We start from the raw sequence: 11,327 nt of genomic DNA on the forward strand, positions 1-11,327 counted from the left end.
GGCTAATTGCACAACCCCTCCTTCCACTATTCTTCATCTCCTAAACTCAATGTTGTTTAAAGAGCAAGAAAGGAAAACGAAAGGGAAAGGACTGTGCTTACACATCTTTCAAACTGAAAGACTATTTTTAGGTAAAAAATCTGAATGAAAAAGTACAGTTTAAAGAGATTAATACTGAGGAAAGTTGAGAGATTTATTCTTCCTGCATCATTTTTGTCTGCAGACATGAATTTATCAGTCGCCTAGTCTCCCTGAGAGTCAACTTTGTCTTGTGTCACAGGCAGCACTGCAGCAGCAATTTAACATCAGCCGTCACACAGGCAGTGTTTGCATACACACAAAGAACCAGGTTACTGGGAGTAAACAGGTTAAAGCAGGAAACCGGAGAACATGTTTACATGCACCACAAAGCCACTACCATTGCAATGCCTGTGTTTACATGCAACTTGTCAGTAGACACATTTCAAACCAAGCCTACATATTTACTCTAAGTGAATTATTGATGTATCATTCTGAAGCCTGAAGATTACTTTTTTTTTCTACTGTGGGCTCTTGGATAGCCAGTGTGGGGTGACGTCAGGCTCTATTGTGTAGTGGTTGAGTTTGTATAGTAGTTTAATTTTACAAAACCCTGTATTTAAATTTTTAACCCAACTTACTGTATTAGACCGTTTTCGCCTGGGTTTCACTTTGAATATTTTACTACGAGTAATCTTTCCATTCATGCAGCTTGATAATACTTGTTTGACGGGTTGGTTATCCAGTCAAGTCATGTGCCCTTATTAAAACGCCTACGGAAAACTGAAAACACACACATGGCTGAAAAACCAGATGGCTAGCATTGTTAGAGATGGACCGATAGAGCTTAATGAATCTACTAACAAATTCCCTTATCAACTCTTTACATTCACATTTACTGGACAATAAAGTATTTTTTTCAATGCATCACTTTAAATTTTGCAGCTGTAGCACAATGTAGAACTAAAGGATAACACCTTCAACAATGAATAATGTCAATAGTTCAGGTCAAAAGTCAATAACCACAGTTTTTTTTCCACTCAGTGAAATGCTGGCCTGATAATTAGCTGCTAAATGACAATTAAAATGAGAAATTTTGTTATCTAGTCTGTTAGCTAGTCTTAAATAAAATGCAATATATAATAATAATGGTTAGTTTTCTTACTATGGTGACTGAAATAAAAGCTTTTTTACACTTTTATAACAAATGTCTAAAGAAATTTAAAAAAAAAAGTACAGGAAAATACTCAGAATAAATACAGGATTTGGATTCAGCTGATTCGGAACTGGTTTCAGATCGAGTAAAATATTCAGTACAACCTTATCCGTAAGTCTTGTTAAGCAGTTTGATCTTATTTTCTTATTGCTTACATGACATTTAACATTACTACAGGAATCTGATGAAACAGGTGACTTGAGTGCATGTACTCTAAGTGTGGTGACTGACGTACTTCTTTATTTCTCACTTGTATTGCAAAAAGAGATTAACTGCTGCTACCTGAACACACACATACACACACACAAATACACACGGTGTTCCTGTAAGTGAAAAGATCCATTGTCTGCCACTCAGTGAGAGGAGATTTGTCAGGATTTTTAAGGAGGCTGCGTGACACCAGGTCGCAGTCATTCCACACAGACAAATAGAGATGAGCTGAGAAACAATTATAAATTAGCCTGAATTTCAATTGCAGACTCTGAGAGAAGCAGCAGTTCACATGCTGATTGCTCCAGGTTAATGCCAGCACACACTTGACTGTACAGCCAATTATGAATGTGATTTGTTAGTGACGACTAGTTGGACCTAGTTGAATCAGGTCAGTGCCAGTCTAGCACATAAACAAAATGCTGATTTGATCATCTACAAGCAGCGCTCACTGTAGAGTGTGGGCACTAAATGACTGTAAAGTTGCAGTAAAGGTATTAGACAATACTGCAAATTCCATGAGAAGGGAAATTCTCACATGTTCTTGTGTCTAAACAAACATGGACTCCAACTGACAGGTTCTAATTTTTTAGGAGCAAGATATTTGCACAGTGAAAAAAGATAAATCTCTGATCATGGGTGAGATCCTGGATATATCACATATCATATAATATTCATGCAGATCTGGAGGTAATGTCTATTGCCAGAACCTCCAGTGTTTACTGACCAATATTCGAGTGTGTTGCCCACACTCTACTGTACTTGTTGTTGTGATGTCTATACTGCTTCCAGACTGTCAAAGACTGTAGATCTGTGACTTGGGATGGAAACAATCGTAAAGTGTGATCTGATCCAACAATGAGCCCAGACATCAAGCCAGCGTCACAAAAAAAACTGGTGTACATTGAGCCATGAGAAAAAAAAAAACAAGAGTCCTGCAAGATGCTTTGACACCTACAGAGCCCTGATCTCAATATCATGGAGTCAGTCTGGGATTACATGAACAGGCAGAAGACACTGAGACAAACTAAATCCACAGAAGAAGCGTGGAACTACTAACATCCCAGGTAAAAACTGTGAGCAAGTGTGCCAAGGAGAACTGGGAATGTTTAGAAGGCAAAGTCATCAGACCGAATATTGATCTGATTTAGGTTTTCTGAACTTTGAATTTACAGTAAAAACTACTGGAACTTGAGAAACCTGAGCAGGTCTGATAAATGAAAGCATTGTGCATGAAAACCCAACCTGCTCTTAAGCCCCTGTGGCACATAACAGGTCATAACATATGTAGAGTGAACTACCAGCATTATGTATTAATCTCTCAGCAGCTACAACAATGTCCCCAAAGACCTATAATACTTATAGACTTCCTAAATAAAACATATGTCCAGTACAATCTATCAAAATTTAGCAGGATGAACAATAGCTTAACATTCATTAACATTCATGGCAAGTCATAGAATTCTGAAATCCTCTTTGGATGCACACGCTATTAAGCAAAACACGTGGTTAGGAAATTCTGAGACCTCGCCATAATAACCGTGCTGAGCTGATTTAAGAATGTGGGTAATACAACTATTTTAATAGTTCTATACAAATAGCATGTCACCAATTAACAGTGTAGTCCTCTTGGTGTCAGTGTACTGTCACGTGTTAAAAATTCTTTTAACATGGATGACAAATTCTCAGTAATTGTCCTGTTTAACGGACTTGCCAGAAGGAAAACACAAAGTTATTATTAGATCCATTGATGTTTGACTTTCTGCTGCTCTCAATAGCTAAAAACACTTCTCTCATATCAACATGTCCAGAAAGAATGTCGCCTTTCCAAAGCACAAACACATGCACACACAACCCCTCTATCAATCATTACCATGAAAGTGTTACAGAACTACATAGATTCCTGACACACAGACACATACCTGTCATTTTGTTGACACGGGATTAAACAAGGAGAAACGTATATGGAGTGAAGACAATCGCCCAACAGCCTCCTCTTCACTGCATCAACAGAGTGGACATGAAAGGAAATCTTTCGGAAGCTGCACCCATGCCTACCTTATACCTTTAACCTCACCCTGAAAATGTTGCAATAACCTGAAGCCTATCTGAACATGTGTATCCACAGGGCTTGGCTCTGAGTAAGGGCAGGAAACACAGTCACTATATGGTCTATGAAACACACAAAGCCCACGCACATGCCATGGACCACGCGCACACACTCCCAGTGCTGCACTTTATCTTACGAGCTATGTTTACTCAAAGAGGGCATGGGGAAGATGACTACAGACCAAATAATCCATGTTTGCCCTGTGCAGCAGTGAAAACACAAGGGTAACTTTCTGTGATTGCCTCCCACTCTGATCATTCACCCTAAAAAAAAATCACTTCCTCACAACAATACCTCAGCTAATGGGGAATAGGAAGGCTCAACTGCAGGCTCATCAGCTGTTTCCAATGTGTCACTGCCAGAAATATGTTGTGACAGAACGGAACATAAATTATTCTGATTGGATGTAAATCCTTTAAACGGAATTAGAGTTTGTGCTAGACAGACATACTTCATCCTGCTACACATTGTTACTAGAATATATTTAACACCCTAAAGCCTTTCTGCATACTGTTACGATGCAAACACAACAACAACAGCGACACTTCCAAGGAGGGAATTATAGCATAATCCTGTGTGGATGTAACAAAGGATTTAATGCACTTAGTTAATTGTCAATCATGCCTTAGGACATTATTTTTTCCTCATTTAACAGTTCTGATGAAAATCTATTTAATCAATACTGCAAAAATGTTCACCCCACCACACTCCACCGACTGTGTCAAACATTTTTTCCACCGCTGAGCACATAAGATGGTTATCAAATGACAATGTTTGAATTTTATGTTCTGTCTGACAGAAATACAGAGATCATCTGAATGACAGAAATTGAAAAGGAGAATTAGCATAACAAGTGTCCTTGCATTGGCAGTGTCCTGGCTCTCACAATGTTAGGCGTCTGAGGTGAATAACTGAGTTCACTCAGCACTTAATACTGAGACTGATTGAAGCAAGAGATGAACTATCCCAGAAAAATAATCAATCACACAACTATGAATAGCATAAATCCAACACAACGGATTGCTTCTTCATAAAGAAAGACATCTTTGGAGGTTTGCTGTGATGAATTGGGTAATGAAGGAATGATGGCTTCTACATTACATTCATACACACTCCTTGCTCTTACATATTCATGAGCATTTGATGTGCCTGAGTGACTCTGAGAGAAATAAAGATTATTAATATAATCACCTATTTATTTTTGTTCTAGTTGTGTTCTCATGTTGGCCGGGAGCTCAATTTTAGTCAACCTGGGAAAAAATACTAAATGAAAATCTTGTTCCTGTGAAGTATTGTGAAAACTGCTTAAAGAATAGATGATAAGCAGACGCCTGACCACGCACTTCCTGATAAATCATTTGCATTGGCACTGCCTACTCATTGCAATAAGAGTCGAAGTGGACAGAGAGGGGTCATAGAACAAGAGTGCTGTGATCACACCCCACAACAACAAGGTTTTAGACAGAAAAGTCAACAATCAACATAAATCAAGTCCTCTTGAATAAAATAAGTCACATCATTAAAAAAAAAAAAAAGTTAGTGTTGGTAATATGCACAGTTTGTAACAGAGCGAGTGCTCAAATGCTACCAATGTTTTTAAGTAGTTAAGCTGACCGCTATAATGTCCACTCCAACATGGTATTTACCAATTCCTTTAGCCACCACGAGTTCTGACTTGCAGGTTGGAAACTGATTTCTCAAAGTCTTTCAAAGGGGCAACAACAGACTGGACAAGTCTCCTGCATAACCCATTAACATTCGCCACTGGATGTAAATGAATAACAAAGACATAATAAAGAATAATGTAAATGAATAATAACAACAACAATGACTATTTTTTTTTTTATTTTAAAATGATCTTGTGGTGGATACTTAATTACTTCAGAGATAAAGGTTAATGTAATTAACACTGCTAAAGACAAACAAAGAATTATAGCTTTTGTAAGAACATACAACATGCTAGTGTTGAACTCAAAAGGTACCAATTCCCTGATATAAGAATACGCTAATGTAAATGCTTTTTATGTGGTTGAGCCACATGCTTTATCTTGACAAAAGGTGGTTCTGTCACGTTTTTCAATAATCTGTTTCAAAGAAATTTTAGGGAACAGATAGACTCCTATTTTAAGCCGTCTAGCTGTCCACACAGCCTGCGTATCACCTTGTGTTTTACTCACACACTCGCACATTTTTACACCTTAAATCTATTTTCCTATGTTTACAGGAAATGCACAACCCCCGTTATTGTGTATCGTGTGACCTACACTCTGAACTGTTCCTGAAAGTCTCCTGTGTAGACACACAGACCAATAGAGCTGCTGCTGCTTTGCTAACTTGCTGCTCGTGGTACACTTCCTATGGAGACATGGGGTCAGACTGTCAACTGGAGAAGATCTCCCAAAAATGCAAGAGCATGACGAAGACTGTGGTACCGTAGCTTTTAGATTTCTTTGCCCAACATTTATAGGAAGGAGTCACTATCTTCTAAGGTTTCTACACCTACAGTTCAACTGAACAGTATACACGGCGTGTTATTAAAAGTAAACAGTCAATATTACCTATAAATGATGACAAAAGTGAAACACTGAACTTAAAAAAAAAAAGATTCCCTATAAAAACTGATCCTCAGACACAGACTGACAAATCGGCAAATATCTGCAATGACTGCACTGTCATTGTGTACTGAAGGGAATGTAAAGTTCCTGTTATATAGCACCGTGTGGATAATCTATCAAAAGGGCCTTAATTGAAAAAATAAATCACACCCTACAAGTTAGGAAAATAAATTCCCCTTTAGCTACACTCTCTACTGATTCACTTTGGATGTGTATGACCTTGCAGTATGCTATCCCTTATCCCAATAGCTACAAAACATTTTGGTGCATCTATGGTGCTTTAAGCATATTTGGCGGAAATCTTAATGACATGCGAGCACCTGGGAATGAATGACCATCCAGGGTATGAGGGCTTGGTATTGTTCAGGGCTACTGATGCATGCAGGGAAGAGTGCACTTCAGATGACAGAAAAACAGTTCTTCCTGAGATGAGAACAAGCCCTTTAACAGGTTGGATGGGTTTGTAAGCTGCAGCTTAACAACCAAAGACACTCTCTTAAATCTTACAAAAAATGCTGGCTATTCTGGGATATTTTGTGCTTCTTGAAGTACATCTCCCAAGTTAACTTTGTGCTACAGAAAAGGTTAGTGTCTCATTCATTTAAATTGTATCAATCTGTGCACCACTGCCTTGAGGCTGCGGGTTTGTCAGCTTTGATGTTGTCACTATATCACGTTACTCTCACAGAGAAAGAAAAGATCCAGTATACGCTTTGATATCACACAGCACAGATCTACCAATGCAAAGCTTAAGATCTATAAAATGCCATTTTAAATGTCATGTGCTTGAACTGTATTTGTTCATTTCCAATGTCAACAACTCCCCTTTTCAGAGGTAATTTTACTTTGTTGCAGTCTTAAATGCCTTGACATTTAAGAAGTGAATCTTCTGCTTCTTGGCAGACCTTTTTGGAAACAGGTGATATCGTTTCAGTTGTAGTCTGGGCACAGGCATGATGGTCATGGTCACTAGAATGTAACCTGGCATTGGGGAGATGCCTTCACCTCTGTACTAAATCCAGCCACCGGGTTCACTCACATACCACTCTGGAATGACACCTGATCCCATCCCACAAACAAGCTTTAAAAGAAGTCTAAACTAAATAGGAACACACTTTAGGTTTTGTATTTGCAGCTCATATGCTAACACAGGAAATCAATTAAGCACTTAGTCAGTAGACAGGAATCAGATGAATCTGTTTGAGAAAGAACTAATTGAATCATTTATCAAACCACGCCATCAAACATTTGATGGTTTCCTGGTCATCTGCATTTCACGTCATTGCATACATCTTTGAGTTTAAAATGACTGGTCAGCTCAGACATTCAACTTTAATGCCACCTTGACAAATTATGTTAGCAATATTTTCTGACATTTGGCAATCAAACAAAAATAATAACCAGCAAGCACATTTAAAAATGGAAATAATCACCAGTTGCTGTCCTAGAATCATCTAAAAGTTCCCACACAAAAGCTTTGAGTATACAGATTGTTATTTAAATATGGCATCTGTCTCAAATAATACTGATAATCATTAATTGTCAGTCTAAATGAAAATATTCTGATATGATTGTAGAGACTACAGTATTTTTTCAGGGCTGCTTATTTATTACGTCATGCATTCCACTGGGACGAACTTCTTTACCACTCCTCCTTTTACAATCAGTAAAGAGAGAGCTTTCGCCTGGGGTGATAATATGAGTAGCACTTTGAAATATTCAACAAGGTATTATGTGCCCTGTTTAGGTAACTCTCCAGGCAGACAGACCTAGATTGATGGGATTGTTTTAGCAATGTGTTTGCAGGAAGATTCTGGTGCTAAGGCAGCATGTGTTGAAAAATACAGCAAAAAAAAAAAAAAAAACCCTGTCCCTTCGTCGCTGCTGTCCATACGCTGTGCAGACACTGATGAGCAGCCGTCTTTCAGACTCAGCATGTTGGGCCCATGGAGGGCTATGTTACCAGACAAAAAACTATTGTGCACCTAATCTCTAAAAGTGCTGACATGCTTTGTGTTCTGCATTATCTTTAGCTTTTCGGGATCCAACCAAAGCATGAAATCTGGGGCCATTTCAGGAATCTTTCTACATATGCAGTTAGATCAACATTTAGTCAGCAGCTGCACAAGTCAAGGCTTATCCACACAAGCCACTGATGGGTGAATACATCCTACACAAGTAGTTACTTAAGTGGATGATTTAATTTGTTTTTCACATAAGAAAGGAAAGAACTGCTAATATACACGTAAGTCGCAAGTTTATAATTAACAGCAAAACTTTCTTTCTCCTGTATGTGATCACGATATATTTTTAGATATTAAGGATGAATTCCTTCTTAATAAGTGCTCTGCTTGTTGTTTTATTCCAAAACCCTCTAGAGAACTATAACAAAGATAGATACAACAAGTTCACAATGGAAATTCCCCACTCTAATGCATGTGGTTTCTTCTCAAGGGAGACAGGAGAGGATGATCAACTCTCTTCAGACCACGTCATGCAAATACACGGTGGAAAAAAAAGCTAGCTACGTGAGGAGGGTTTGATGAAAAAAGAATTTCCACACTAAAGAATGAATAAACAATTTTCCTCGGATCATCTCTACTATGACCTCCTATTGTAATCCGACATTTCAGCAACACAACAAAAGCAAAGAAAAAAAAAAGAAAAAAGAACTACTGAATATATCTCACACTAACACTTCTGAATAAATAAATTAAAATTCTCCAATTATACAAGAAATGTTTTTAGAGTAATTAATAAATATATTCGTCAACCATAACCGCTTAACCATAAGTCTAGGTGTCTATACCTTTAAATGCAGCATTTAGCTTATATACTGTGATATTATAAGGCAATTAGGCAAATAAAGCACAAAAAGAGGAATGCAACTTTTAAGAGCACTTCACTGTTTGGATCTTCTTTTGACTGGCCAAAGAAAGAGGTTATTACAACAGCACCTCCTTTCACAGACATGAACACATGGATACAAGGCAAATAACCATTTTGGGTCAGTCATACAGGGACTGAGAGAGGGATTGTAAATGCTTTTTCTTCAAAATGGAGCAAAATATCTTTTGATCAGTAAATCTAACACGTAACACAAGACTGAGAGTTTAAGCCTTAATGTTGATCCAGAATTTTTAAAAAAGAAGAGAGAGAGAAAAAAAAAAAGAGAGGCCTGCCAAAGGGCGCTAAGCTATTTAACTGTTGTCAGTTCCTATTAAATAGAACTCAGCATGAAGACTGGGTCAAAGAACCACAGCAATGCTTAAAAGGTCTTGCAAGCACTGTTTTGTTTTTATCTGCCATGGTACAAGGTTCTTTTTCATGCAAACAGTACTTCTGAAACTATCTCCTAGCACCTGCATAATCAATACAGAAAGTTTCACAAACATTCATCGCTATCTCGCACAGACAGAGTGATAAACAAGGAACAGCACGAACAAAAATGACAGCTGGTTGATTGCACGTCTGACTTGCTAAAAACCTCTCTCCTGGTGCCAAACACGGCATCGCTGCTTCGTGTGCAAGCAGGGACGACTACAAAAACAAAAACAGAGGGAGAGTTTGACTCCTCATACCAGCATGCTCCTGTTGTTTCGATTCCACAGTGAACCACTTTCAGTGGCTGTCAGCTGTGTGGCAGTGTGCACCTTGTGCAGTAATGTGAATCACGAGGAGAGTAGCCTAAAGATTCATTGTGTGTGTGTGTGTGTGTATATGTGTGTGAGAAAGTGAGACTGAGGGAGTGTGAAAGCCAGTTCACATGGGCCATATGCACTTTCACTGTTAATTAACAGGAATAAAATGAACTTGGAGCTGTGGTCAAATCAGTGAAGCAGACCGATAACCTCAACGGCAACAGAAGCGACTTGCTCCCAGCATCTTTCGCATCCTAACAGGAGAAGGAGACTTTGATTGATACCCATAACTCACTTGATAAGTGCTTCTTCCATCTGTGCATTTCCTCTGCTTCGATTGGAGCCAAACTTAAACATGACATGGGTGGGTTTAAGTTGAATGCCCTGGTCCTTGATTGCATTGCCACAGCAACTCATACTTGGATGTGAATGACACTTCATACAAGCAATCAATAAGTTATTTAAAAAAAATATGGAGTTGGAGAGCAAATTGATTTAGGCTGCATGTGACACACCTTTACTTTTATTTATTATCAATAACTAAGGCTTAAAGCAAAAGCTGCACTTATTAGGATGGAGTAACTTGACTGTGTCTGCTGATCTGAATAAAGGGGAGATCATCTAGTCCTATAAAAAAAACAAAAAACAACAACAACAACAGGTAAGCTTGTTGTTACACTACACATAACAATGAGTCCACGCTAAAAGAAACGCCCCTGGTTAAAATGCAGATGAGGGTCATTAAATATGGCGCAGCTTGAGTGTAGCGAGTGATCGTGCGGCTGGAGGTGAGCTCGTCGTGTGGGAGCAGCGTCTGGATCTCCGCCCCTCTCGGCGACCTCGAATTCCAGAGATTCCCACACACTAAGCTCACCTGCCTTTGCTTTACTTAGCAGCCTGCTTTTCAAGGACAATTTCAAGGGGTTGGTGGGGGGGGGGAAACGAGTTTACATTTTCGTTATGACATGTGTTTACACTGGGGGGGGAAACTAACCAAACTGTTCTGAGCGTCTCTAAGCTAAGTTTTCATCCCCAGCTGGCCGAGGACGACACCGAGGGCAGGAACTACGTGGAGAAAAGGTGTGCGTCGTTGTCGAGGAGTCGGTCACAAGAACGAGATTAGCCTATTACCAGAGTGTCTCCCGCAGCCAAGAAGCCCAGAGAAACTTGTCCTGTACCACTTTCTTCCCACTGTAAGGTTAAATTCAACACTTTCTGAGTTCAGCTAACAGCCCGCACTCTCTTGACCGATGCTCGCGTTTTTCCCCCCCCCCCCACGTTTCACCAAATTGTTCTGCAGTTTGTGGAAAAAGCAGGAGCAATAAATACCTTGGGAGGACCGCTGTTTCGCTGGCTGAGCTGTGGCTCGGATCTACATCGGAACCTCTAACTTCATCGGCGAAGTCTCGTCGTTTTAGTCCCGTGCATGAGGGAGAGTGAAACTCGCCTCCGTACTCAAGAAGAACACGACCCCGCCGCTGCTCCTCGCTTCCACCAGCGGTCCCAGGCAATGCGAG

At 39.3% G+C, this 11,327-nt stretch overlaps 1 protein-coding gene across 2 annotated transcripts in view; it reads right to left on the minus strand.

Annotated features, from left to right (window-relative positions):
* The window catches only part of LOC113173731 (plakophilin-4), a 62,367-nt gene extending 51,069 nt beyond the window's left edge, over positions 1-11,298 (minus strand). Inside the window, exon 1 of one of the 2 annotated variants that reach the window (XM_026377252.2) lies at positions 11,140-11,298. The gene's annotated coding sequence lies outside the window, so the exon portion shown is untranslated. The remainder of the gene's footprint in view (positions 1-11,139) is intronic. The other variant, XM_026377253.2, reaches the window with a different exon arrangement.
* Between the last annotated feature and the right edge of the window lie 29 nt (positions 11,299-11,327).

The sequence above is a fragment of the Anabas testudineus genome, chromosome 21, assembly GCF_900324465.2.
Source record: "Anabas testudineus chromosome 21, fAnaTes1.2, whole genome shotgun sequence".
NCBI lineage: Eukaryota > Metazoa > Chordata > Actinopteri > Anabantiformes > Anabantidae > Anabas > Anabas testudineus.